General features: G+C 39.9%; 1 protein-coding gene across 1 annotated transcript in view; it reads left to right on the forward strand.

Moving 5' to 3' along the window:
- IGF2BP3 (insulin-like growth factor 2 mRNA binding protein 3) overlaps positions 1–27,445 on the forward strand; it is a 117,063-nt gene that overhangs the window by 52,314 nt on the left and 37,304 nt on the right. The window contains exons 3-4 of the mRNA XM_010007584.1: positions 18,416–18,467; positions 18,562–18,625. The gene's annotated coding sequence lies outside the window, so the exon portion shown is untranslated. The remainder of the gene's footprint in view (positions 1–18,415; positions 18,468–18,561; positions 18,626–27,445) is intronic.

Raw genomic sequence — 27,445 nt, forward strand, 5'->3', positions numbered from 1 at the left:
GGGGGGGGGGTGGTGGTGATCTGTGCCTGTATTTTGCAGTTTAAGCTTTTTGCAGCTTTAAAGCTGGAATTTCAAGCTTTTCAAGCAAATTGAATAAAAACTTTATTTTTTAAAGTTGATTATAGTTAAGTATAAGGGATTTTGTAGAGATGCAAAGGAGATACACCAGCAGGGACTGTTACAAACTCAAGTTGTCTTCTGCTACATTTGTGGCATTGCCACAGGTGGTAAGGTGTTCTTATGTTGTCACTTGCTGTTCTGCAGTGCTCTGAGTGCTAAGCTTTTCGTGGTCATACTCCCAGTTCCATATTTATAGAGTTAAAAAAAATGAATAGCAAAAAAATTAGCTTAAATGCAAAAAAAAAAAAAAGAGGCAACCTTCTAAGCCTTCAGGCTTCACTATCCTTTATTATTTTACACTTTGATAAGCTCCATGTAACCTTAGCATTCACCAGATCTAGACCATTGTTTTCCCTTTTTCTTCAAACCACTGCTTCAATACCTAACTTATGCTTTTATTACAGTGTTTTTCATCTCCAAGGGTACAATAGAAAGTAGATTTTTAAAAACAAAAGGAGAAGAGAACATCTAACTTCTTGTGATGTTGTATTTTTTTCCTTACCTATTTTGTACTTTAACTGCAAGTCTGTTTACACAACTGTCTGCATTCACAGTATGTGAACTGTGTAATAGAGGGATGATAATGTTTTGTTACCTGTACACTCACATACAGATTTATATTAAATCGTATTTTGCTTTGTGTCCCAGTTTCTTTTAATGCTGCATAACTTGCACTTTACAGTTGGCTCAAACTGGGAATGAAACTAAGGAGCTTGTGAACACTTAGTACTATTTCTAAAGCAATAGAGAATGATGAAGTGCAGAGTCTAAATATTCACTTTCTGAAGTGTCTTAGATGATTTTAAAGTGAAATTTATTCAAGGATTGGATGGATATAGGTTTAATCTAAACCAGTTACTGATGTATCAAATTATATTTGTATAAACAAGTTTTAGCAGGTGCTGTTTTCCCAGTGCTGACTGGAATGGCTGTAGCTATTTCCCATTGCTTTATACTGCTATCTCCTTTGAGATTAACGGCTTCCTCTCAGTTCTTGTCCCGTTGGTCTCTTTAGCCAATTATCTCTCTGGAGCCGTGGATTTGCTTCTTCTGTGTCATTGTAAGAAGTCTGAGGACATCTCCAGTAGGTGAAGCAAAACCCAACTAAAACATGACCTTTAAGTAAGATTTGAGGTCATTGTCTTACCTCTTTCTTGTGTGAATATGAAAGTCTTCAAGTGCATAAAAGGTTTTACAATCTGTTGTAGACCAGTGAAATAGTAGAAGTCTTAAGTAAAAAAATCTATGGTGACATGGAAAGAGCATTTCTAGTGGCGAGTATCTAAAAGTAATTTGTATTTTAAATTCTCCAGTGGTATAGATTCAAACACTGGCTTGAAATTACGATGGTGTAGCTGATTGTACCTTATATTGGGTAAAATGACTAGTTTAGATCTTGAATAGCCTTGGTGATGGTGATTCATATAGCTGTCCATTTCCAGAGTTTGAGGGGAGCACACCAATAGCCCAAACCAATTTCAGTCAGGGATCTAATTAGTCAGATCACTCTTGGTTCTGAAACCAGGTAGCTGTGGCTGCCATGGTACAAGTTCCAGACCTGGTCTTCCAGCTGCAGTCTTACTGTGTCATGAGCATTGGTGGTTGGATTGACTGGACTCCAGTGGGTACAGAAGGTCATTAAAACCACTTGAACTTTAAGTTAATGCTCTTTGCCCACAGCCTTCGGTGTGTTCATATTGACGTTTTCCTCTTTGAAGCAGTGTGTGTGTGTGGAAACACTGCAGGTGCCTCAATATTAGGATAAGGGAATGCATGTACAGGATGTGTACATGTACAAAGTACAGAGTTCAGGTCTCTGAGTATGGGTCTTTTTGTCCCATGGTAAGATGCCCACAAAGCCTGCAGGTGCATGAGGCTACTGGGTATCTTTTTCTAAATTGGCCATTTTTGGTGTTTTTATAATTTAAAACTTTTCCTGGTTGACCTGCTGTCAACTGCTGGTGTGAGTTCTAGTCATGTTTTTTTTCCACTTTGGCTGAGGAATATTTAATTTGGAACATCTTTAGGAGGCCAGCCTGAACTGTATTTGTCAAATAATGTAAGCCTATGACAAGATGCAGAATTCAGTAAACAGTATTCCATATGTCCCAGCCTTTCAGATGTCACTTTTTAAGTGAGCCAGTTGTGAGTGAAGTGAGCATTACTCATCTTACGTTAATGCTGTGCAGAGTTCTTTGAGATGTGTGCTGTGCACACGTCCCACAACCTATATTTTTGTGCCTGAAACAGCTTCTTATCAGCTTGCTTTTCCATGCTCAGAGTCCTGCTATCCTGCAAGTGGGTGGGATATGAATGAATATGTATAATACGTTGTGTGTGTGTATTATGCATATATACACAGAAATATATGTAAAAGCTATTTACATTTAAAAAAAAAAGTAGTCAGCTGCACATATTCAAGCACAAGCAGCTGTAACCCACATCTGTAGCAGCAGTTATGAAGACCTATGCAGGAGTGTGGAGAGAAATTGGGGGCTGTACTGCCTTTGGTAAGGAATCTTTTAAATAATCCTGATTATGGATTTGCTAAGACTTATAGATCTATCAACTGCAGAAACCATCTTGAATGTTTTTCCAAGAGGTTTATAGGAAAATGCACTAACGTGGATAATATGATGACTGTTTGTACTTGTGAAGTATTTGTTTTCATTCTCACACAGTACAACTGGAGGTGACCAAACCACTCTTAATATTCTTCTTGTTAAAGCCTACTTCTGGCATTTCTCATGTGATGAAAATCCAGCTGAATCTTCACCTTAACAAGAAGCAGATGAGAAGTGCGTAATGTTTATTTGTTGACTTTCTAAAAATTAAAGACCGATTATTTGTGTAACATGTAGTCACAAATGTGGTTAAAGTGGAGATAAACCAGGCTTCCTTTTTGCAGAATTTGAACAGAGACCTCTTGAGTTTAATGATTTCTTGTCTGAAGTATAAAAATACCACAAGCACTGAAGATTTAAATGGTAGTTTTAATGCAGGCAAAACAGTGAGGATTATAATCTCATACAGGCATCGTTGTTCAGAGACTTTGGTGTTCTATCAGTGGCATGTGAGCATTTCTTCAAGTCTTCTCTAGTTAGATATTGGAAAAAAATAACCCAAACAAACAATCACAACTGAGTTATTGAGATTACTTTAAACTTAAAAAAGGAGAGGAGTGAGAGATGATGAGTGAGCAGTTTCTGATTAATTTTTCCCTTTTTCCCCCCCCCTTCCTTTCATGGAAAGGCCTTTGCTACCTTTGAGCTTCTCATTGTTGCTTGGTTATCTCTTATAAGATTTACGCAAATATGATTGTCTGTTCTTGTAAATGTAGTGAGGAAAAATCTTGTGTCCTTAATTTTTAGGCAAGACTCACAGAAGAAAAAGAAAAGAAACCCACATAAGCAGAAAAAGGCACCCTAGTTAGTACTGAGGCGGGTTCAAGGGAATGATTGCCAGAGTAGAGCAGTTGGTCCACTAGTCACCAGAAGGTTTTTTCCCATCTAGAAATAGGCTGCTGCCATTTTTTGTGGTTGTCCATCCCTGTAACGATTCTTCAGATTTTTGTTGTTGTTTTTTTTTCTTGCTGCTTTCAGAAGTGAAACCTGTTTGCCTCCAGGCACACATAAATGAACACAATATGAACCTTTTTAATAAGTTTAACCTCAGAAGACTCCAATTGACTGAAACTGGGTATCAAAGACTATCCAAATAGTTGCCAGAAAAAAGAGAGTCCAAGGTAGTTTTTAAATGTGAAGTTTGTCTGCAATAATGCCTGGTGTGCAGCTCAGGAGCTGCTCTGATAGCCATTGCTGGTCCAGGCTAAGGGATGCCTTGCACTGTATTGGTGGGAGAGAATATAACGAACAAAGCTGATACGTCTCCTTGTCACCATCTATTCGTATCTTCAGAGTGTTAACCCTGGGGCTATTCCTTTATTGTATTGGAAAGCATAAGAGCCTTTATTAAACATGAAGAAGACACACCCTGTGCATGTTGTAGTGTGCAGGCGCAAAGTGTGTCTGCCTTAATTGCACTTCTGCTCCTGAACCTCCCAGAGCCCAGGCTGGAGGGTGACAAAAGGGGAATGTATGAGTTGTTCACCCGAGTCCCCCTTCTAGGAAATGCTAAGATCATCATCAAAGTATATTTAACTATCTGCCTCTTTCTTGTAAAAGCTCACTGTTGCAGATAAGGTTACATGCAAAAGTCTTCCCGCGTGCTGGTTGGGAGTAACAGCAGATAACTTGGAGCCTGCAGCTAAGATGAGCATGTTGGAGTGTCTGTTTACAAATCAAATACCAGCCTGGCATGGCCTGCCCTGGCAGCAGACTCATGTGTGCACTAAAATTAAAGAGGAGGCTGGAAAGGGAGACATTCCTCATGTTCTGGGCTGGTCTCATTGGTTCAAAACCGTGTACCACTACTGTGCTGCTGGCATGGTAGCCAGCATAACTACAGTAGCACATTGTGCTCTGGTGGGTAAGAGCTCAACAATAAGGGTTTGGAAAAGACCACTTTCCATAGAGAGGTTTTTAGAAGACTGAATATTACAAAAAATAATTTCACAAAGCTGTATAATCTGAAAAGCAACTGAAGTAACTGGCCCTGATCTGCTGCCAGACCTCATAGGGGTATTGCTTTCCACAGGCTGCTGCAGCATGCTCAGCCATGTTACCCCATCTCATTTTATTTTTTTTTTAATATGCCATAGCTGAGATTACTATTTATGCTAGTTTGAAAGTTAAGTATGCTCTTGGGTATGCAGAGGGAAAAGTGATTTTACTGTTGCTATGTGGAAGAATGGCCAAACGCTTGCATGTATTTTTGGGGTGGTACACGGTGCTTAGATTTTAAATTCTAACAAAGGGTGTTCAGCTTTCTAGCTCAGCTTCCAGGGCTGGCAGCAGCTCTTCTTGTGTTGTTAGCCCTGTTGCCAGGGGCGTTGTGATGTCCTGGAGCGGACAATATGGCAGCCTTTAAATCTGGCCTTCTCAAATTGATTTAAAGTCAAAGACCTTAAAAAGATGTTGGTAAAACAGTCTCTAAAGCAGTGGATTTTTTTCCTCTTTTAAAATAATAAAAAAAAAGGCATCTGGAAGTGGAAAGTCCTCAGCTTCTCCTCCTGCCTTGCGGTAAGGAGCAGTAAGTCTGCAGAAAGGTGATGCTGTAGTGCATCCAGGGCCTGTGCTCATGCAAATGCCCATTCTTCATGCTTAGTGTTGATGTTTTAGTTAGAGCTACTGAGACATCCTCATTGCTCTTTGGGAAGCTCTAGATTTATGAGGGGAGAGGGTGCTTTGGGTTTTCCTGTTCGCTTTCTTCGCATTTTAAAGACTTCTTCTCTGGGATGCCGTGCGTGTCTTGTGTGAGTTATTCATAATTTAAGAACCTGTCTTTATAGATCATGTGCAACAAACCCAGCTTTATTCGGTCAACTTTTGTCTGAAGAGGATCTTGGAGTATCTCTGTGCTGAGCACAGCTCTACCGCACTTTGTTACTGGATCTTGTCTGTTTTGCTTATGATTTTTTCTTTATTTTTTTCATCCTTTTTTCCTTTCAAGTATCTGGGTGATGAAAATGGTGTCATCACTGTTTTTGTCTCTCATGCTTTCTGATTTCAAGACTTCTTGCATGTAGCTGTTTCCATATCCCTGAAACAAAGTATTGGGTACATGTGTGTGATGGTATGTGGTTATTAGGAGAATGTATATTCATCTGTATATGTGTATTTGTGTATACTCAGAAGGGTATGTATATTCAGAGGGACCTGGACAAGCCAGAGAAGCAGGCCCAGATGAACCTTATGAGGTTCAACAAGGCTGAGTACAGAGCTCTTGCACCTGGGCCAGGGGAACCAGAGATATGAATACAGGCTGGTGGAAGACATGCTAGAGAGAAGCCCTGTGGAAAAAGACCTGGGGGTACTAGTGGATCAAAAGCTGGACATGAGCCACCAATGTGCAAATGTAGCCTGGAAGGCCGACTGCATCCTGGGCTGTATCAAAAGAAGTGCGACCTATAGATTGAGAGAGGTGGTTCTGCCCCTCTGCTCTGCCCTGGTGAGACCTCACCTGGAGTACTGCATCCAGCTCTGGAGCCCCCAGCACAAACAGGACATGGACTTGTTGAAGTGTGTTCAGAGGAAAGCAACAAAAATTATCAGAGGGCTGGAGCACTTCTCTTCTGAGGACAGGCTGAGGGAGTTTGGGGTTGTTCAGCCAAAAGAGAAGGCTCCAGGTGAAACTTATAGCGACTTTCCAATACCTGAAAGGAGTCTATAGAAAAGGTGTGAAAGACCTGTTCACAAGGGCATATAGCAATAGGACAAGGGGTAATGGTTTCAAGATAGAAAAGGGTAGATTTAGGTTGGACATTAGGAAAAAGTTCTTTAATATAAGGGTGGTGGATCACTGGAACGAGTTGCCTAGAGAGGAGGTGAAGGCCTCATCTCTGGAGACATTCAAGGTCAGGCTTGATGGGGCACTGAGCAATCTGTTCTAGTGTGACAAGTCCCTGCTTGTTGTAGGGAGGTTGGACTAGATGAACTTTAGAGGTCCCTTCCAACCCAAGACATTCTATGATTTCTAAGGCTTCTGCTACTGCTCGTTTCCATCTCTTTCATTTATGTTCATCCTGCATTCCCTTGCACCCAGAAGTTGTTCTTGTGTGCTTACTGACCTGAGATCCTGATTTTCCTATCTGCTCCCTTCTCTGACCTGGTTGTGATGTCTAAACTCAGATTTCTTGGAGAGCTTTCTTTCATAATTCCCCTTATATTAGAAACACCCTCAGTCCCTAGTACTTTCACACTAGCTGGTCAATTCCCCAGTATCCTTCCTATACAGTGTAGATCCAGTTCTGTGTGAAATCTTTCTTGTACACTCCCACCTCACTCTTCACCCTCATCCCTCCACCCTGACTTTCCCAGTGTAGCTGTTGCATCTGTTGCCTACATCTTGCAAGCTCTTTGAAGCAGGGGCAACTCTGGTTTGTTTCTGCTTTCCATATGTACAGTTGCTGTTTAATGCAAGAGCTGTGCACCTCTAAGGGTTGGAAATAAATTTTTTTCCCTGTTCTTGCTGTCCTCGACCACTGCTCTTTGCACCTCCTTGCTATGCTCAGCTCTGAATAACACATTTCATTCACATCCCAATGCCATGAGCAGGGATTTAAGAGCTATGTCTCCCTAAATATTCAGCAGTCAAATAGCCAAGATTGCTTAGTTCCTCTTACACCACCTCCTCTTTTTTCCCATGTCAATAGCAAAGCTCTGAAGTACTTTTTCCCACTGTGCCTAAAATTCTAGTTTCCCTTCTGTTGGGCTGAGTATTTTGCTGTGAATCAGTGAAAAATTAGAATGAAATGTACATTCATACAGGCGTATACTGGGGATTTACACTCCCACTTCCCTTATTTTAAACAGTGCTGGCTTTTTAAATGTCAAAAATTTAAATTTTATGCTTTTTAAGGAGAATGAGTTGTTTTGACAAGAGAAGCTAGCTTATTGTATAGTAAATGTGAAATTGGTAAATGGCATACAACATCTTGGTGCCCTGCAATATTGTTTACCTTTACTTTTAATTTATTACTACTATGGATGGTTTTGATTAATGTTCAGGGGAATATTGCTGTGCAGAGTTAAAGTACTTCTAGAAGAGGATACTTGTGGAGCTACTTACAGAGCAGTAGTGAAGACAAGACTGGAGCCACATCTCTGGATACTTGCAGTGCCTGTTTCAGAGCACAAGAAATTGCTTTGAAATTGAGTGTCCAGGCTCTGGAAGAAAACAGGTGTGAGGTTTTGTTGCTGTGCTGTGGTTTTTTGTTTGTTTGGGTTTTTTCTTTTTTTTTTTAAGAACAAAGCTAACCTGTGGTGTAATACATCTGGTGTTACCAAACAGCTCAGATGCTTGCATGAAGCTGACTTGTGCAAAGGACAACTCTGGCTTTTTTTAGCTGCTAAAGCCTGATGTCTTGAGGGAGGTGGTTATTCAGTTGAATTGAAAACTTGGCTATAAAATATAAGGCAGCAACTTCGGTCTAAACTTTCCTGGGGGGCCACTGGAGCCAGCAAGGGTAGGAAAGTCCTTTCCTGCACTCTGTTTGATTTCTTGCACTTTTCATAAAGTAGGCCTGAAAGCAGGCAGTTTAACCATGTTCCAGGCAAGAAATTACCTCTGGATAAAATATCAAGAAACAATGCCAAAACTTATTCATATTAGTTGGTAATCCTTCTTTCCTCTATGAATTCCAGTGCTTATGAGGAATAAGGACATTTCATTTTTCATGTGTGTGACTGTAATAGAGTATTAGTTACTGAAAAACAATTGGAATGGTGTAAACTTGCCTCCTTTGTGATTGCATCTCTTTTGTTTTCTCTTTGTAAGACAGGAAAACAATTTTATTAATTATTAGGCTGTACAATAAACTTCAGAGTTGGAGAGCTTGCTGGTGACTGAATACATCCTGCAAGGCTGTGAATGTAAAACTTTTCCACCTCTTCTTTTAGGAGGCTCTGAATGCAAGTAGATGGAAGCAGAGATAGCTCTTGAACTATGTTAGGTGTAGATATCTCATTTAACTATGGCCACTCTCCTTGAATTGTTCCAGTTGTATTACTTGCCATTTGATCACTTCTTCAAAATTGACACTCAAAAATAATTTATAGCCTACAACCTTTCAGCTAGCATTCAGGCTCTGAATTGCTTTTTTTGGGTATATATAGGTTGAATGGTATTAGCATAATACATCTCTTAAAATCTTTATTTCTAGTTTAGATAATTGCATTAAAAAGTTTGATACATTAATATTTTTTTGGTAAACATTCTCTTAAACTGTACCTTTCAGGTTAGTGCTTGAGTTGCTCGTAATAGTGGGGTACTTCCAAGCTAGACTTGGATATCTCATAGATCTTGTTAAATGTGTGTTTCACAGAATTTTATTATAATATCTCCTTAACTTTTAGGGCTTTTAGTAACTTGGTTTTGAGTGTTTTAAACATGTATACTTTTACTTTTATGACTATCTGAAATTATTAGGTAACTGCTAGATTGTTTTACCACAGGAGCTTTTTACACTCAAAAATCTTATGATTCTCTTTGGTTCCAAGGTTTGTGTTTCTGCAGCTTGAAGGCTTTGACAGCACTTAGTTGTTGTTTGTGAAGATCTCATCTCTGTTATCGCTGTAGAGACTTTTACTGTAGATTTTTATTTTAATCCTATTTTACAGCTCATAGCAGTTCAACTACTTGAAGGTGGTATTCTTCCTCTACCATGATCTCTCCTTGCTATAATGTGTATATAACTTATATTTTTGTCTGACCCCTGGCTTGAATTTTTGAGTCTCACTCCAACCTCCTCTACTTCTTTCAGTGCCCAAACTCCACAGTAGAGACTAGATAAGGTTGTCCCCTTTTCCTCCCCTCTCCCTGAAAATAGCCATAGGAAACAGAAGAGGTGGGTTAAGGAGAATTTGTCTTCTCCACCTTGGGAATTTCAGGTGTAGCTGTTTCAACTAGTCGAGTGACTGAGCTGCCCCATGTGTTATCAGACTGTTACTAACTATCTGCATTCAGGCACGGAAGTTCTGCTATGCCTGCAAAATGGGAGGGGACAACTCAAGGACAAGTTTTGTCTGAGAATACCCAGCAACCTAGCCCATGTGTCTGTAAGCCTCTCTACATGCAGACAACAAGTCCTTCCCTTCAGTAATCTCTTGTATTTCAGAGGCCAAACCTTGTCTTAAATGTCTGGTCCACAGCAGTGCTGTCCCTTAGTATGACTGCTGGGGAGCCAAAGGCATGGCACACATCTTATGAATGACCAATTTAAGAAGGGGGAAGGAGGATCCTGCAAGTATTATTCAAGTAAAATGCCTCAATCTTGTCATAGTTATTCCTGGTTATAAAGAGATCTAAGATACTCATGAAGTGGTTGTTAAGGACTTTTTCCTGAAAAACTGTCATCTTGAATCTTGTGCACAATAGAGGGGACGTGTCGGATGTGGTCTCCCTATGAATTCTAATATACTCTATCTTCACTCATCCGTGAACAAAATCCATTTTGCAGGATTTTACTCTACAATTCCCTCTACCACTTGTAACTAGTTAAATACAGATCCTAGAGGAAATGCTTAATGTTAAAATATGGGACCATCTTCCCAGCAAACCTTTCCTTGGTATCAAGCACTAACTTGGCTTTGTTTCTTCAGTGTGTCAGCATACCTGTGTCAGGAGAAATATTTTTCATATGTGTGGCCTCTTAATGAAATTAGTCCTGTGCTTTTTTAAAGATATTTCTTGAAACTTGTAGTTGTTGATCAGTTCTAAAAGACTATTCGAAAATTGATCTTTAGTTTGACAGTTTTTTGTTATAGCTGTGGGTTTCTAACTAAGAAGGCATTTTTTTAAATGAACAAACTATTATTATGCTGAATCTAAAAATATCAGACTAGCACCAGCATTGTAGAGTGGTAATGAAGTGGTATCAAGACTTTTTAATAGCTAGAGAAAATAGCTTTCAAAAGTGCCTTTTTCACAGACACATTTTTTTGTACACACAGAGAAAAGAGTAAAGTGTATAAGAGAAATACAATTCTCTCTGATAAATTTTCCAATTAAAAAGAACACATTTTCTGTAATGATATGGAGTTAATGAAATCGAGGGGACTGAAAGGTTGAGGGAGAAATAAAAAATGTAACTGTTTCCTTTCTGGTTTTCATGCCACTGAGGAGGACACTGCATTTTGCTTGTGGGGCAGAGAAGCAGTCTTTCCTGACAGAGACCAGTGCTGGGTTCCTCCACAGGAAGGTGTCAAAACTGTCAAAGCACCAGTTGTATTTCAGTATAGTGCTGTGAGTTAATCAGAAAATTCATCCTTTACCCCAGCATATTTTCCAAACATTCTTTTAAAATTTGCTGGCTCCCTGGCTTTTGTGTATTCTATCATTTAGTCGAAGTTGGACAATGCATGCTCACTGGATAATTATACTTTTATAGCTTTTTTTTTTTTTCCCTTCTCCTTGGCAAACTACAAATGAGATTGTAGAAGTAGTGGAGAGTGTTTCCACTTAAGCTGGCCGCCTCGATGCGAGAGAAGGCAGATGAACACAAGCTAGTGTTGCTGCTGCTTCCCACTACGTTTCACAACACCCATCTGCCAGCCCGGCATGCAGTCCTTCCCCCACGCCGAGCCACAGAAATGTCCTGGTAGCTTGTCTGCCTGGGGAGGAAGAGGAGGAGGGGGGCCCAGCAGTGCCCACGAGGAGATCCTGGGAATGGGGATTAGCTGTGTGAAACAGTAGTTCCTGTCTTTAGGGATCCATCTGCATGACGGTGCTTTTTTAACTTTCTGGAAATCAGGATGAGTACTGGAAGTGTTTGAAGTTACACCTTCAGCATGAGGAGAGGGGAGACTAGTAAAGTATTTTAGCAGGTATTTTGTGGTGTTTAAATGCGTTCAGATAACGTTGCATAAATACTTATTTCCCTATGTTTTCAAACTTGTTTCCATTTAATTTAGATGAAGGGTGAATAGAAGCTGCCAATTTGGCCATCTCTACGTGATTCGTTATTTCATAATACCTGTATCATATTTCCTTGCTCCTTTCCAAACGGAATTATCCTGCTCCCTTTAATCTCTTTGTGAAGGAGGCCACCCATGCATCTAATAAATTGGGGTTTTACTGCCTTCTCTAAACATTTCTCAGTATTTTTTATTTTTTTGAACCTTGGAGACCATTTAATACCATTCATCAGCCTTGATACTGAGGTTCTTTTTTTTTTTTGGTATCTCGTTCCTCCTTAGTGTAATGCACACTAATCTATCACACATTCCACAGATTATTTCCAATTTAGGGTGTTATGTGGGAACATGAAAGCACACAAGAAATTTTTACCTGCTGCACTCAGTACTGAGGCTAACTTTGTAGCCCAAAAATTTCATTTACAATTTCTTCTATTTTTCAAAGCCTCATTAAAATACTCTCATAGTGAACGTTTTCATCACATGAATTTTTACTTCAAAAAGAGGTAGAGGAATTTCTGATGCTGATCTTCATCTGTAATGGTTGACCATGTTGCTTATGCTATTTGTATTCTCTTTTTTTTTTCTGCAGAAGCTAGCCTTCCATCTGTAAATTATGCTAATTCTATTTCATGTGAGTTTTGACTTAGCAGATGTAAGGCAGGTCCTTTGAAATGTTGTTTTTGAATGCTACCTTGGTTTAAAAACATTTAGTTCTCTCTTACCTTTTTGATTTGTATACATAGGTGTGTCTTTGTATAAAAAATTAAATGGTCCAGCAGTATTATCTGGAAATACTTACAAGCATGTGATGTGTTGAGTTGGTTAAAATAGCTGTAGTCATTGTTGCATGTGATGCTCTAGCTGAGACCTGTTTTCAGTTGCTTTATATCTCTTGCTTAATTTGAAATGTTGCATTTGGAATAATCTATATCATCTTACCTCAATTTTTAATTGAACGTTTCAGATGTTCTGTAATGAAAGCAAGGTACAGAGACCTAGAACTTGCTCTTAGCACTATAGGCAAGGGACCACAGCTCAGGCTGGGGGCTGGCTCTGCTGTGAATTAACAAGTCCAGCATGTGCAGTGAACATTACTTGCTTGTAAGAGTTGTGCCCCAGTTACCACACACTCTCTTAATTTTGCAGCAAGGACTTCAGCAAGACAACCCTTTTGGTTAGGAGAATTGAAGGCTTAGGTTCTGCACATTCTGGTCTCCAGTGCTGGACAAACTATTTAAGCAGAAGTTGCCATTTGCTGCAAGTGTGCCTTGTCTTCAGGTGGTCTTGTGAGGAGCCTCAGATCCCTCTTGCAGAAGTGCTGTGTTCTCCTTGCTACCGAAAGTGGCTTAGAAGCTGCACTTTGAACATGCAGACATGCTGAACACTGTGGAAAATCAAGCCCTTGGTGTTCAAATTGGTCACTCAATTAGTAGCTACTTTGACAATTTTGACTTTGTTCTCTGTGGTTCAGCTTTGTATTCTCAAAACCCTGGTAATACCACCTAAACAGAATTGTATTATAGGGTAAACTTACTAATAGTTTTGAACATTTGGATATAACTGTAAGTTCCCAGGAGAAGAATTCACTCCAGGGTTTGTATGGGATGTGGTAAATAAGCCAGAGTTATTGTTTTCAGGCACTGCCTTTCTGGTGTGTGCAAACAATGACTTCAGCAGCTTCCAGACTTATTTTTCTGATTCTTCCAGACTATGGTAATGGTTTCATGAGACAGTAAACTGGGTATTGGAGGGCCTACAAGATGAAAAACACCATCACCACATGTTGCAATGCGTTGAAACATTGCAAACTGGAGTTGCCTATTCAAATGCCTTCATTAGGTTTTGGAGGAACAGCTTTGTCCCAGCAGATCATGTGCTGGTTTGGGTACTCCATATCCAGGCTGCTTTGCTGTTAGCAGGGATCTACATGGCTATGACCTTCTTTTTTGATTAATATGGGTGAAGTTGCTTTGCTTGGGCTCTGGCTGGCAGCAGTGGTCTGGACAGGTTGCCTGGCATAGGAGGTGTGCCAGGCCACCTGGAACCATGCTCATCCATCCACCACGGCCTTCATGCAGGAGATGCAGTGTTATCCTGTTACATCTTTCAAACGTGATTGCTTCCTTAGGAATGTATTAGAGCTTTCCTCATACTTAATTTTCCTTGTAAAGCCATGCTAGCCAGGCCCTCCTTGGGAATGTGTTTTTTACCCATGAAACATTAAGCCAAAATGAATGCACTTTGAAGAGTCTTTTTGCCATTTTCAGTCACTGGCAGCTGGTAGGGCTGTGAGAGCAATGGTGGCTCTGTCAAGGTCCTGTTTCACACACAAGTAAGAAAAATGCCAGCTCTGCTCACACTATGCTGCAAATGCTAGTACACTGGGGCGTGGTGTGGGTTGCATCAGGCTAGCTGTGCTACATTAATATAGAAAATAGTAGCTTTTTTTTTGTGGACTTAAATATACCAACAGAGTACTTGAAGTATGCAGATGACATTAGTGGTTCAACTAGTCTTGATATCCGGAGCGATATCAATACTATTCTGCATCCCTGCCCTCTCCTTTTCTTACCTGGATTTTTGTTTACTTTCACTCCACCTCTCTTTTAAATCAAAAAGCCACTTGCACTAACAACATCTTCTCTTCCTCATATTGTTGCCTGGCTTACTCCCCTCCCCTTTTTTTTTTGTGTGTGAAATCACTCAGAACACTCAAAGTCTGCAGCCAAAAATTTCCACGTGGTCTTTTACTGAATGAGCCTAATCCTCCTGCCTCTCTGCCTCCACTATTTGTGATTTTGGTTGTCTAATTTTAACTACCAATCAACATTACAGGAGTCATGAAAGTAAGGGTGGTGCTCTACTGGATTTGCACTACATGAGCGAAGGAGAAAACTTCAGGTTCTACAGAACCACGGTGAAGTTCCCATTGCTAAGCGCGTGTGCGAGAGAAACAGGAGGGATAACTGTGCTTATGAACCAGATGTCTTGAGACTAATTTGCTTATAGTTTAGGGTAAAAATCCTACAGAATTATAAGGTAGTGTGAATGAAATATTCTGTTCTGAAAGTGCAGAAAACAACTGCTCTGGTTTGTTCAGAGGTGCTATTTCTTAACCTGTGAACTCTGCATGAGAACCAGGATATGTTAATGTGTGCTTCTTGCAATTGGCTCTGCTGAAGAGTAATGTTTTCTTCTTTCTTTTTTCCTTGTAAAGCAGCCTCCATTTGTGGGGCTTGGTGTAGGGTAATGCTGCTTATAATGAAGTCAGAATTGGCTTTTAGAGCCTGATGAATGAAAGTCCACAGTATAAGACTGCAGCTTTTTGTGAGAGAGACATCTGTGCTATAACGAGAGCAGGAGACCCAATTTAGACAACTGCTAGAAGGAGAGCTCAAGAAAAGGAAAGACTTTCTTTCTAGCTTAGATTAAATATTTGTACAAATAAACTTTTCAGCTGCTCATCAGAATTGCTGCTGCACCACCGACTTGGCTTTGAATTTTGTTCTGATTGCCCAACCAGGCTGTACAAGAAGGGTGTTACGGAAGAGCAGCTTAAACAAAACATGTTTGTTTTGCAGCAGAACTAGAGGCTTTGGGCTAGAGAGAAAAAAAATTGGGGAGAAAAGACAGTGTGAAGAGAAATACGAACAAATGAAGGATGGGAATATAAACTGGTTGTTGCAGCAATACATGTGAAGCAAGATACACCTGGAGGAGCAGAGTTCTCTGTTCTGAAAGTGAGTCACGATAAAGGATCTTGCTATGAATTCAATCGCAATGACTTCTCCCAACTGGATCAGCTCTTCTCCTACTTTGAAGCTTGCTCCTCACACACACAGGAATATAACCCTGCCTTCTGCTGATACTTTTTATTGGTGCTTTTTAAATGCAACTTGGTTAAAAGGCTATCCCTGGGATGTTGATAACATGTAAAGTCTTGCTATGTGAGGCTGCTAGTGATGAAAATACAACTATCTGCTAGGGCTAGTGCTGCAGAGAGCAAGTGTCTTTGATCCAAGAGGAGTGTTTCTCCTTTCAGTTAAAGAAAGCTCCAGTCCTTGGAGGAAACTTCTCACAAACTTGTTCGGTAAACTAACTCTTAAAACACAGGAACTTGAATCAGTTGGATTTAAGCCCAGATGGGCACTGTCTCTGACTGAGATGGCTCAGAAAGAGGATTAAGAAGCAGCTTATGTGGAGAACTCCTGGTGAAGAGCTGTGGGATGCTGAATGTGCCATCCTGGGCTACTTCTCTGCATTAATGGCAGAAGGGCCTTTTGGTCCTTAGGCTTCTTGGAGCAGATGCAAGGCTGGTGTGTTGAGAGGTATTTGATGGCTGATCAGGAACACATTGGAAGTAGTAGTTTTTAGAGAGAACGTAGTATCTTTAAAGCGTATTTCGGCTATATATTCAGCTACAAAGCATTCCTTTTCTTGGTGAAGCTGGTGACTTTAATAAGTGGGTATGTAAAGGTATCCTTAGCCCAGAATGTAAATTTAATATGGAAATATTGGTTAATTTTTATCCAGTAAAGTCTTGTTGTACCTCTGGCATTTCAGCTTTGCTGTCTTCCTGTATGGTTAAGGATGAAAGTGAAATACTGTCATTTTCTTAAATGATGCAGCTTTGGGGCAGAGTGGACATGGAAAAAAAAGCCCCTGTCATAGCTAAATGAAGACGTTAGCTCACACTAGTACAGTCAGCTGTGTAATATGGCATGCGTGTTGACATACCGTAGGGACAAAGAAATTGCTTTATCAGACTAATGAACTCTGTAGTATCCTGTTTCAAGTAAACATCTCAGAATGGGTTTCCCAGCCAGCAACATGCTTTTGCTTTTTTTGTTTTAAAATCTTGACCCCACCCGAGATTCCGTTCTGCCCCTGATTTCAGTGGAGACACAATTACCACTTAAGCTGTCTATGATGAAGCTTTTCCTCTCATCATATGTAATGGCTCTCCTGGCTTGTGTGGAGGCACAGCTGTAGGCCTGTAAATCCTTGCAACTCTCCCACTTGCCTGTGTCAACGTTTCAATTGTCTTAAAAGGATTTTCCACAGACTTTTAATTTATTTTATTCTGCTGGAGCATCTCTGCTTCAGTATTAGTAAATTTCAGAGCAAACTTTTTCTTAGCTTCAAATTGTCAGATCTGAGGAGCAGCAGAAAAAATGTTTTAGGAGACTGAAAAGGCAGACTTTCAAACTAGGCTAATCTCTACTTGTAGGAGGAGCAGACAATTAACAACTTGTCTGTGCAAACAAAACTGTTGCCAAGAAATCTTACTAGACCCTATACAAGAAGGATGGGGAAATTCTGCAGTTAGAAGTAGTCATGCATTGCTCAAACTTGGTGAGCAGTGCATTGCCTTTTAAATACCTGGTTCGAAATATTACCTGTGAAATATCTAGGTGCAATTTCAATTTTAATAGGTGGTAAAGATTGGAAATTACACTTCTGTAAGTTGTCATTAAGTTTGGGCATATAAACTGCAATTTGTCTTAAAAAAAAATCTATATTGTAGTAAAAGTATATGGTACGTTAAAAAGTTATGATTTAGAATTCTTCATCTCATGAGGATTTAGACTCTGAATTTTACGTGTTTAGGAACTGCGTTTTTGTGTGCATTTAGTTGCTGGTTTTGGCAAGAGGAAATGAACTGCAAGGAGGAGCTGCACAGATGCGTTTTTATGCCTACTTTCCTTCTGTCCTTGCTTCCTTGTTTCCTTCCTTTCCCAAAAGGGTTTCCTCCCTTTCATGCTCACATTTTGCCTGAAGAGAATAACTGAAATGAAGAATGGTGCTTCAGTCACAAAAATTGCAAGTTTACTTTTTCACTTCTTGGTGTAAATTGGAAAATTCTCCAACATCATTTTAATTCTTGAGGCAGAACATTAGGATGTAACAAATCACAATGATGTACTTGTGCTCTGTGCTAGTTACTGACACAGTCACTGTTTTCTGGGACATTGTTTCTCACTAGAAAGACAGTCTATACCATGTGAATTTTGGAAGCAATACAACTGTGTGTATTTTAATTTTTTTTTTTTTTTAACTGGAGTATTATGACATTTTCTTTAAAGTCTTATTGTTTCTTGCCCCTTCTTCATCTTCCATTTGACTAGAATAAAATTATGCCAAATACAGCTACTTTGTTCAGTTTTTCCTTGCTGCTTGTCATACCCCTGGAAGGGTTTTTTGGAAAAACTGTCAAAATACTGTGGAACAGCTCTTGGTGTTCTGGTTATTCTGGTTAACTAACTTGTGTAGGCAAGCCTCTACAAAGTAAGAGAGTAAGATATTTTTATGTACTGCCTGTGTGTATTTGGGAAAAAATACACAAGCAAAGCAAGTGGCAACATTATATGTAAATGTATTTGGGTTACATAGAAACATTTCATTCCAGATTTGCTGCTCTTTAATTTGTTCTTCCTTTGCTTGTAGCCCAGTCTGAGAACAGGTGATTTGAAAGCTTACTTTCAAAGTTTCGGACTTAGAGTGCAGTGTGACTTCTTGGAGTTATGTTCTGTATTTTCACATTCACGAGGTTTTAAATACAGATTTTTCTGTTGTGAGTAAGAAAGCAAGCAATGTGTGCTTGTTTTTAAAAATACAATTAGCATTTCTACCTTCTCAAAGCATGTCTTGAATACTATAGGTTCTGATAAAATTACTACTGATTTTAATGGTTTTATGGGCTTTTTTGTTCTGTTAATCTGTTTTGAAATTAATTTTTTTTCCCCCCCTCTTGATAGGTGCTGGATAGTTTGTTAGCTCAGTATGGAACAGTGGAGAACTGTGAGCAAGGTACAACCCTACTCTCATATTGCTTTTAAATTTGTAGTGGGAAGTGAGTGCACATTGAACTTAACAATTTTTTTCATTCCTTTTTCCTCTCTAGTGAACACTGATACGGAGACTGCAGTTGTAAATGTAACATATGGCAATAAGGATCAGGCTAGACAGTAAGTATCTTATTTACTTGCTGTTGTTGGCTAACAAATTTTGGAATTAATGTTGCAATTTTATAGGTAATCTCACTTCTGATTAATTGATCGATAAAATGATCATGTAAGTATCAACTTTTAAGTCTCTGCTTTCTTCTTGCAAAGTCTTGGGTACTTTGCCTTAGTTTTCTGTTTTTTTGTCATCAACTTTTTCTGCATGATGACTAAAAATAAACTAATAACTTTGAAAGTTGAAAATTTGGGTAAAATTATTGGACTGAGAAGGGCATGAAGTTAGTGAATTGCTAATGACTGAAGACAGGAGTTATGGCTTAATTTTTAGCTGTGTTTTATAAAAGTTTTGTGATGCTCTCATACAGTGTTGTATTTTTCTATGTCTGTCTTCGGGTTAGCATTTGCATTCTTCTCCAATTGGCTTCTGTTATTTTTTCATGATTTTCCCTTCAGATTTTTTTTTTTTTGAAAATCTAGTGTTGCTTGGAACACAGAAATGGTCATAATCCAAATACCTAAAATAATTTATTGGGGCTTTTAGAACATTAGGCCGTGTATTTTATGCTTGCTTATATTTTTAGTAGTTAACTGTTGATATTAAAATTACATATTTAATGCTTTACTTTCTTAGTAAGTGGTTGTGTATGTTCTTTTCCTTTAAACATTCGTGTATTATGCTGTAAGCTTAATTTTGCTTTTCCACCACATGTAGAAAAAGAACTTGCATGTTCCTTAATGTTGAGTCAAGTGACACAAACACATTTTCTCCTTTCTAGCTGTAGCAAATTAGGCAAAATCAAACCCAGGGAAGAGCCTACAATGATCTTTATTTTAACTTTGAAATTTCTGCCACCTTGTGGCTAACTAAAATCAGCAGTTAAGATGCAGAGTTATGCTTATGGTATGCATTAATTCAAAATTACAAATGAAATAATATTTGTACATATAATTAAGTAATTATGACTTCTGTGTAACTTGAATGCAACACATGTATTTAATTTTTCAAAGTGTTAGGTTACTTGTTGGTGCATTCTAAGCAAATGTGATGGGAAACTTGTGTCAGTGGTGCCTCTTGTGTACACTGCAGCTGAAGGAAACTGCTTTCCTTGAATTCACTGTTTAACTTTTCTCTAATCCTGAATCATTCACCAAGCTCTTCCTCAGGTTCTTCTGTTGTTTTTAATTCTGGTGCTCATCAATTAAGGAACATTTCTAGTGCTGAAAAACCTACGGTGAATTGTTAAAAATAATCATACATGTGCCAGTTCCTTCTTTGAAAACGTAAGGAAGTACTTAAAATACCTTGGAAGGAAGCATGATACCTATTTTTGCACTGTTTGTCATCTGTGATGTGGGTTTCTGGACTTGTGCACTCCCTTCTGAAGTTGAAAACAATGCACAGTTTGTCACTTCTCAAACTGTACTTGTTTAATTTTAAAGTCCATCTGGAAGAAACGCTGAGGTGAGCCAAAACTTAAGAAATGTCTGATACAGTTTTGCAAGGTAAATCACATGACAGTATCTAAAAAAGATCTTGAGTTAGCATCCAGAATGAATGTTGAAGGAGGACCTGAAGCAATACATGTTGAATGACAGAATTTGGTTGCCTTGAACAGGTAGGGCAAGGGGGGGAGCCTTGATTTTGCCTTTTTGTATGGTTTTATGTGGACACAGCCTTTTCTAAGGGGTTGAGTCCATTTTCTGTACAGAAAATGTAAGCTCAGATTGACTGGGTTCAGAATACAACCTTACAACCATATAGAAACTCCAAAGAGAAAAATTTGCTGAATAGCAGTTTTTCTAGGAAAAAAAACCCCACAACTGTGAGAAATGGCAATGAAGAATCACTACAAGACCTATATATGAATGTGGCTTTTCCATAGTGGTGGTGTTTCAGTTGAAAGGTTTTCCCAGACATGGCCTAGCTTTGCTTCTTGGAACTGGCTGTGGTGGACAGCAGTGGCCATGGAGGGAGAGTGGTTTATGAGTACTGATAGCTGATAAAAGGCAGTGTTGGTCAGCATGTGCAGTACAGGAAGTAAGAAAAACTGAGTTAATCAAAAGCTGTTTAGAGTTATCAGCAGCTGATAAGTTTTGCATTTTGAAATTTAGCACTGTAGGGTAACTGATGCTTTTAGCCTTGAGTTTTGAAGCAAACACTGTGACATTGCTTCCTGTGCCACCACACACAGTTCTTATAGGGTCTTTTCTGCACTTGTTGCAACACGAACAATCTCAGAAGTACTGGCTGAAAAAACATACCAAGTTGACTTCTTCCTTGCTGGGTAGACTGCATGGCATTGCTGTGCCTGTTGGAGTGTGTATTGGTGATGCTGTGTGATGAAGGAGCTGTATATGCAAAATGGAGATGTTTTTGATAAGCAGTTCTAAGCAAGTGTGGTATGCATTGCTTGGAGGATGTTACTTCTGAACAGAAATTTTGGTTCCACACAGCTGGGAAACTGAACCTTTTTCTGTCTTGGAAGTCTAATTGCTGTGGCAGAGATTTGTATTCTCTGGGCTGGTACTGCTGTTGTGGCATATTCAATATGGGCTGCATCCAAAATCAACTTAGAAACTGAACTTGGTGAAGAGTGCCGTAGTCCTTTTAAGAAGTATGTCTTGGACAGAGCAAAAATCTGAGACACACCCACTTACTGACCTCTAGTTGGAGAGCAAGGCTTTGACCTGTTGTAGTCATGCCTCTCTTCCCTAGCTGGACAGGTATGAGGCTAACTTGGAAAAGCAAGGTGCTGCTCCTCATCTTTGTGTGGCCAGAGGAGGGGAGCCAGTGTAGCAGGTCAGGTTGCTTGAGGGAAGCCTGGTAGGTTTGCAGAGAGGTGTACAGCAAGTACTGACCTGTGCACATGGCTGGGGAAACCACCCTCGGCTCTCTGAGGCTATGGGTAGTGAGAACTCTAGGACTGCTGGGGCATCTCTGATATCATCCCTCCTCTCCTGCAGGTGCTTGGGAGGAGGGAGTTGATCCAACACAGTTGTTGGAGAGATCCCCTGCTGCCATCCTTTCCAGAAATTTGAGAGGGCCTTACAAAGCATGTGCACACTGTTGTGGCACAGCTAATTACTGAATGTCACAGTGGGTTATGCAATACTTTGAAGAGAAGAATTGAGAGGGCAAGTGGCAGTGCCTGGAGCCCACAGCTCAGTTTGAACAACCCAACCAGCAGCATGTAGGTCCTGGGGTCAGCTTGGGACCTGCTTGCTATAGGGCACCCTCTCTTCTCCATGTACTGATCCCCGACTGCTGACTGTGTCCTTGTAATGTGCTGCCACCTGAATTATGGCTGTTGCAATCAAGAGTTGCACCACCTTCTCTTTCACTCTCCAGAATATTCCAGTGTGTAAGTGTCTAGTGCATGCTACAGGATTTAGCTCTACCCAGGTTTTTGGAATGGAAATTTTGTGAGAAGTTTGCCTCACATAAATGCAGTGGGTGTGTATTGTTTTATTATGGGGCTAGGTGTTTGGTGCTTTTCTTTTGGTGGGTTTTTTTTTTTTGTTTTTTTTTTTTTTTTTTTTTGGTTTGGTTTTTTTTGGTTGCTTTTTTTTTAGCTCAGGGTTGGTTGTGTCTCAACCTGTGGTGTAGCTTAACTTCAGGCTATAATGTGTGTAGCTCAGATCTGTGTTTTTGCAGATGTAGGTAAGTATGTTATTTTGAGTATTGTGACACTAGTGGTCATCTTTTAACCAGAAAACTTGCAGAGAGGAAAAATTTTTTTTTTTTTCTTTCAATGCAGCTCAAAGCTGTGTGTGCACAGAGCATGTAGTATCACTGATGAATGAATAAGAGTTCATGTAACTAATATTTTTACATGCCATCATGGGTCAGAGCTTATGTTGCCATAGGAACAATAATACTGAAAATTCAGAGGTGTATGATAAGCTTTGATTTATTTTTTGCTGTTTTTTATTTTCAGAAATAGTAATGAAAACTGTATTTTTATTTAATGCAGAAAGACATTATTACGCCAGAGAAAAATTACCATGTATACCTGTCTTCTCAGTATGCAAATGTATCTGTTTAGGGAGGAAAAAAGAAAGGTGTATGTACAAGCTGCATGTGGGAGTGAAATATGCTCTCCATCTAGTGCTTAGTGTCATCACGATATCAATGGGTGAATGATTTTCAGCACAAAACTCAGTGTTTTTATTGTATTCATTTATCTAGGATATTTAACCTATACTAGCATCAGAAGGGAGAAGACTAAGCAAACATTGTCTCAGGGACATCATGAGAGGACAGGGGAGAGAGATCATTTTGATACGAAAACCTCAAGTGAACCATTTACAAAATATTTGTTTAAAGGTTTTGTTTTTGTGTAGGAATCCCCTTCTGAGCAGGTGTCATGTGAATATAAGCTAAGCTGCTATACATCTTAGCAGAGAGCACAGGCAATAGTCACTGCAGTCTCTTAATGAATTCTTTCATAAAAAAAAATCTGAAATACACTGAGATTTCTGTATACCAGCTCTTGCTGCTATATGAAACAAATATTTTCCATTTGGATTGCCAATTAGTTCTTAAAGATGTGGGGGAGGAGGGTACCTCTTAATGAGGAATTTTACTGCTTTTTTTTTGTACTCCATCTTTGTCCTCATTAAGTGTCTCTAAAGGTTTTTAACCCTTATGTAAAACATGGTTTGTGTATTGTTTCAGTAGGTACTAGTAGTGCCCTCTGACTGATGTGACATGCATGGCCTTTAACTGTGTGTCATGGAAGGAGACTCCCCCAGCCCTGTTTGGGAAGACAAATGTCTTGGTGGAAATGCAGAGATGGCTTTACTGTGGTTTGGCCTTGAGTTCCCAAAGTGGTCAGTCAATGCTTTTTTTTTGTAGTTTGCTGCATCACTGAAAATTCATGCAGTGTGGGACCACCTACCCAGAAAATGGTGGTTCCACAAATGGCCTGAGAGAGCAGCATGTAATTATATACTCTTTTTTCTGGCTTATCTCTTGAACAAGCCAACTTATAAAATGAGTCTGCTTGTAAAATAAAGAGAACTCTGACTCAGAGCATGACTTAGTTATTTTTAACTTTTTTTTCTTTAAATACCTAGACTAATTTTAACAAGTATACTATAGAATCTAGGACACAGTACTACACTACTACAGATACTGTAGTATCTCTAGTAGCTAACTAGAGAAGTGAACTTTAAAGAAGATTTTCCTTCAAATACTTGCTCAAAAACAACACATCCAGTATTTTTTAGTGTACTGTTTTCCCATGTCATCATATGGTTTTGACAGCCAGGGATTGTTCACTGCTGGCATAATTGATTTTCCCCAAAGGCAAAAGAACTTTCTTCAGTTTGCTTTGAATTTAAGGTACTTATAATCATGTAGAATCATTTAGCAATTTATAAGTTGTTCTTAGTAGAAGAATTCCAATCTTCTTACCAGGAAAAGTAGGCTGTGTGTATATATATACACCAGTTATTTCTGTGTAATGTTTGTTGAGAAAATGTGATAGGTATGTAGCTAGGTTGGAAACAAAAAGACTAGTCTTTTCCTCCTCTATCACCTCTAAGGAAGAGTACGAAGTCCTATAAACTGAATTAATGTGAGGTTTCAGCTTTAATAGCTGAATACTGGTCTAAGATGTTTTAAAGCCAGAGGAGACTGAAGCATTTTGGGGAAGAGGTAATGTCTGAACTTGTCAAATGAATGCACAGAAAGGAATGAGCTGGGATGGATGTCAATCTGGAGCCCACTAGCATGTTTGTGAAATGGTTGGTGCTCATCTCTCCAATATCTTGAGGCTTGATTCCAAACCAACAAGAACTTAGTACGTTCAGACTGCATAAAATTAAAAGGCTTCAGACCCCTTTCCTAGATAGCATCTCCATGGGAGAGACACATCATGCCTTTTAGGCATTGGAAATCTATGCAGAAGGGAAAACTTGGGATACAAATCCATAGGAATGCAAGTTTCACTACTGCTGCTGCTCACTGCCCTTACTGTTTGTAAAAAAGGGCTTCTGTGTAACAAAATTCAAAGTTCATGGAATAGAAGTTAAGAAATGTCAGCTTTGAAATAGCCTCAGCATCTCTTAATCCAGTTGTCTTTTGCCATATGCTCTAAGAGATTCTTCTGTTATGGGAGCAATTACAGTCCTGCTTGGTTCCCAAAGGACCTGTGTCTCATTTGGTGAACAGAAGTATTTAATGAGCAGTGATCAGTTATTCAATATTTTTGCTTTCCTTGTTCAGTGGCATTGCCTTGGGCCTTATTTATTACCAGCCCTTATTAAACACTGCTCCAAAGCCATGAATTAGATTTCTTTCTCATAATCTCTTTACTGTCTGACTGGAGAACTTCAAGGATGCTGGTTCAGCCCCTGGGAGAAGAGGGTCATGTTATCCCCAGTACCCACATACCAATTCTTACTTGCAAAGCTGCTGCTCAGCTTCAACAGCTGCTTGAGACCCAGACTGCCAAATGAAACACCTAGGAGATTAATTGTACTTTTCACTGGCTACCCTTGAAAACCTAGGTGGTTGGCTCACATCATCCTTTGTCTCTGCAGCAGAGGCAGGAGTGAAAGAGTTGCTGAGGGTAGCATTTGGGAAACTGTCAGCAACCGCCTGCGAACGTGCATGAACTGAAACACTAGATTAAGTCTAATTTTCAGAGACCTTGCTTCAGAACATATGGTGGTTGGAGCTCTTTTTAAAAATAAATGTTGGGGAGTTCTTTAATGTGAGATGGAAACCTTCTCCCTCCCACTAGTGTTTTAAATTTTATCTTAACAAAACCCCAACATTCCTTAGTAAACTTTGATCCGCGGGTGACCCTGGCATTTAAATCAATATATCACATTGCTGATAATCTGAATAATTCTGTAGCAAGCTTGAAATGTCTTTACAGGCCTGTTAGTCTTACCTCTGTCCTTGGTAAGGTGTTAGAAAAAATAATTCTGGATACCATCACAAAATATGTGAAAGTGAAGAATGTCATTGGGAGAAGTCAGCATGGATTTACCCAAGGGAAATCATGCTTCACCAACCTGATTGCCTTCTATGATGTCATTGCTGGCTAGATGAGGGGAGAGCAGTGGATGTTATCTACCTTGGCTTCAGCAAGGTAGATACTGTCTCCCATAACATCCTTGTTAGGAAACTCAGGAAGAGTGGGCTTGAAGAGTGGACAGTGAGGTGGATTGAGAGTTGGCTGTGTGACAGATCTCAGAGGGTGGTGATCAACAGACTGGGGTTGAGTTGGAGGCCAGTAACCAGTAGTATCCCCCAGGGAGCAATACTTGGTTTGGTCTTGTTCAATATGTTCATCAATGATCTGGATGAGGGGACAGAGTGTATCCTCAGCAAGTTTGCTGATGATACAAAATTGAGAGGGGTGGCTGATACTCCAGAAGGCTGTGCTGCCATCCAGCATGATGTGGACAGGCTGGAGGGCTGGGCAGAGAAGAACCTCAAGAGGTTCAATAAGAGCAAGTGTAGGGTCCTGCACCTGGGAAGAAAGAACCCCATGCACAAGTATAGGTTAGGGTTGGATCTGCTGGAGAGCAGTTCAGAAGAGAGGAATCTTGGAGTCCTGATAGACAGTAAATGATCCATGAGCCAGCAATGTGCCCTTGCTGCCAGGAAGGACAATGGAATCCCAGGTTTGGTAAAGAAGAGTGTGGCCAGTAGGTCAAGGGAGGTCATTCACCCCTTCTACTCTGCCCTCATGAGGCCACAGCTCAAATACTGCATCCAGTTCTTGGCTGCCCAGCTGATGAGAGATGGGGAGCTACTGGAGAGTGTCCAGGGTGATGAGGAGAGTGATGAAGATGACTGGGGGGTTGGAGCATCTCTCTTATGAGGAAAGGCTGAAAAAGCTGGGACTCTTTAGCCTGGAGGTGAGAAGGCTGAGGGGAGACCTTATCAATGTATAAGTATCTAAAGGGTGGGTGCAAGGAAGGTGGAGACAGGCTCTTCTCAGTAGTTCCCAGTGTCAGAACGAGGGGCAATGGGTACAAGCTGGAACATAGGAAGTTCTATTTAAATACGAGGAAAAACGTCTTTCCATTGAGGGTGACTGAGCACTGGAACAGGCTGCCCAGGGAGGTTGTGGAGTCTCCATCTCTGGAGGTATTAAAAACTCACCTGGATACAGTCCTGTGTAAAGTGTTCTAGGTTACCCTGCTTCAATGGAAGAGTTGGGCTGGATGATCTTTTGAGGTTCCTTCCAACCCCTAGGATTCTGTGATTCTGTGACAGAATTCTGTGATGATATCTAGAGGTCCCTTCCAACTCCAGCAATTCTGTGGTTCTTGGGAAAATGTTAATTTTGTACCATTGTCTTACTAGTGGTAATTCCTTCTGTTTTCTGTATCTTGAATTGTACTGACTCTGTTCTGTTTGTGAGTGGAAGATCATCTACTCTCCAGAAATGTGTCATTTTTAAGTTTAGAGTTGTGCTCCTTCTGTGAAGGGTAGATGAGTGGTAGGTCAAGTGGACTTGCAAATTTGGCCCCACCTTGGTTAGAAAGGGGCTAGACAGGGGGAGAGCAGGGCAACCAGGTGGTTATCCAGTGTGACAGACCTCAGTGCGAGTGCACTATGTGTATGTTGGCAATATCTCTCTTATATTTAATAGAGGGCTCTGCTTTGCCTAAAAGCACAAGAGAACTTGAAACATCATCTAAATACCAACTGACACCTTTGCATCTATGGAGAGTTTAGCAAATCCATTAGCTTGAATTTCCTGCTTATAACATGGCTAGTGGATAAGTTGTAAGGTGGGACCTAAGTGATGTTTCAGATGCTATTGACTGGCTTTGAATGCTTGATTTCCTGCT

Source organism: Chaetura pelagica, unplaced genomic scaffold (assembly GCF_000747805.2).
Source record: "Chaetura pelagica isolate M959 unplaced genomic scaffold, ChaPel_1.0 scaffold10, whole genome shotgun sequence".
Classification (NCBI taxonomy): domain Eukaryota; kingdom Metazoa; phylum Chordata; class Aves; order Apodiformes; family Apodidae; genus Chaetura; species Chaetura pelagica.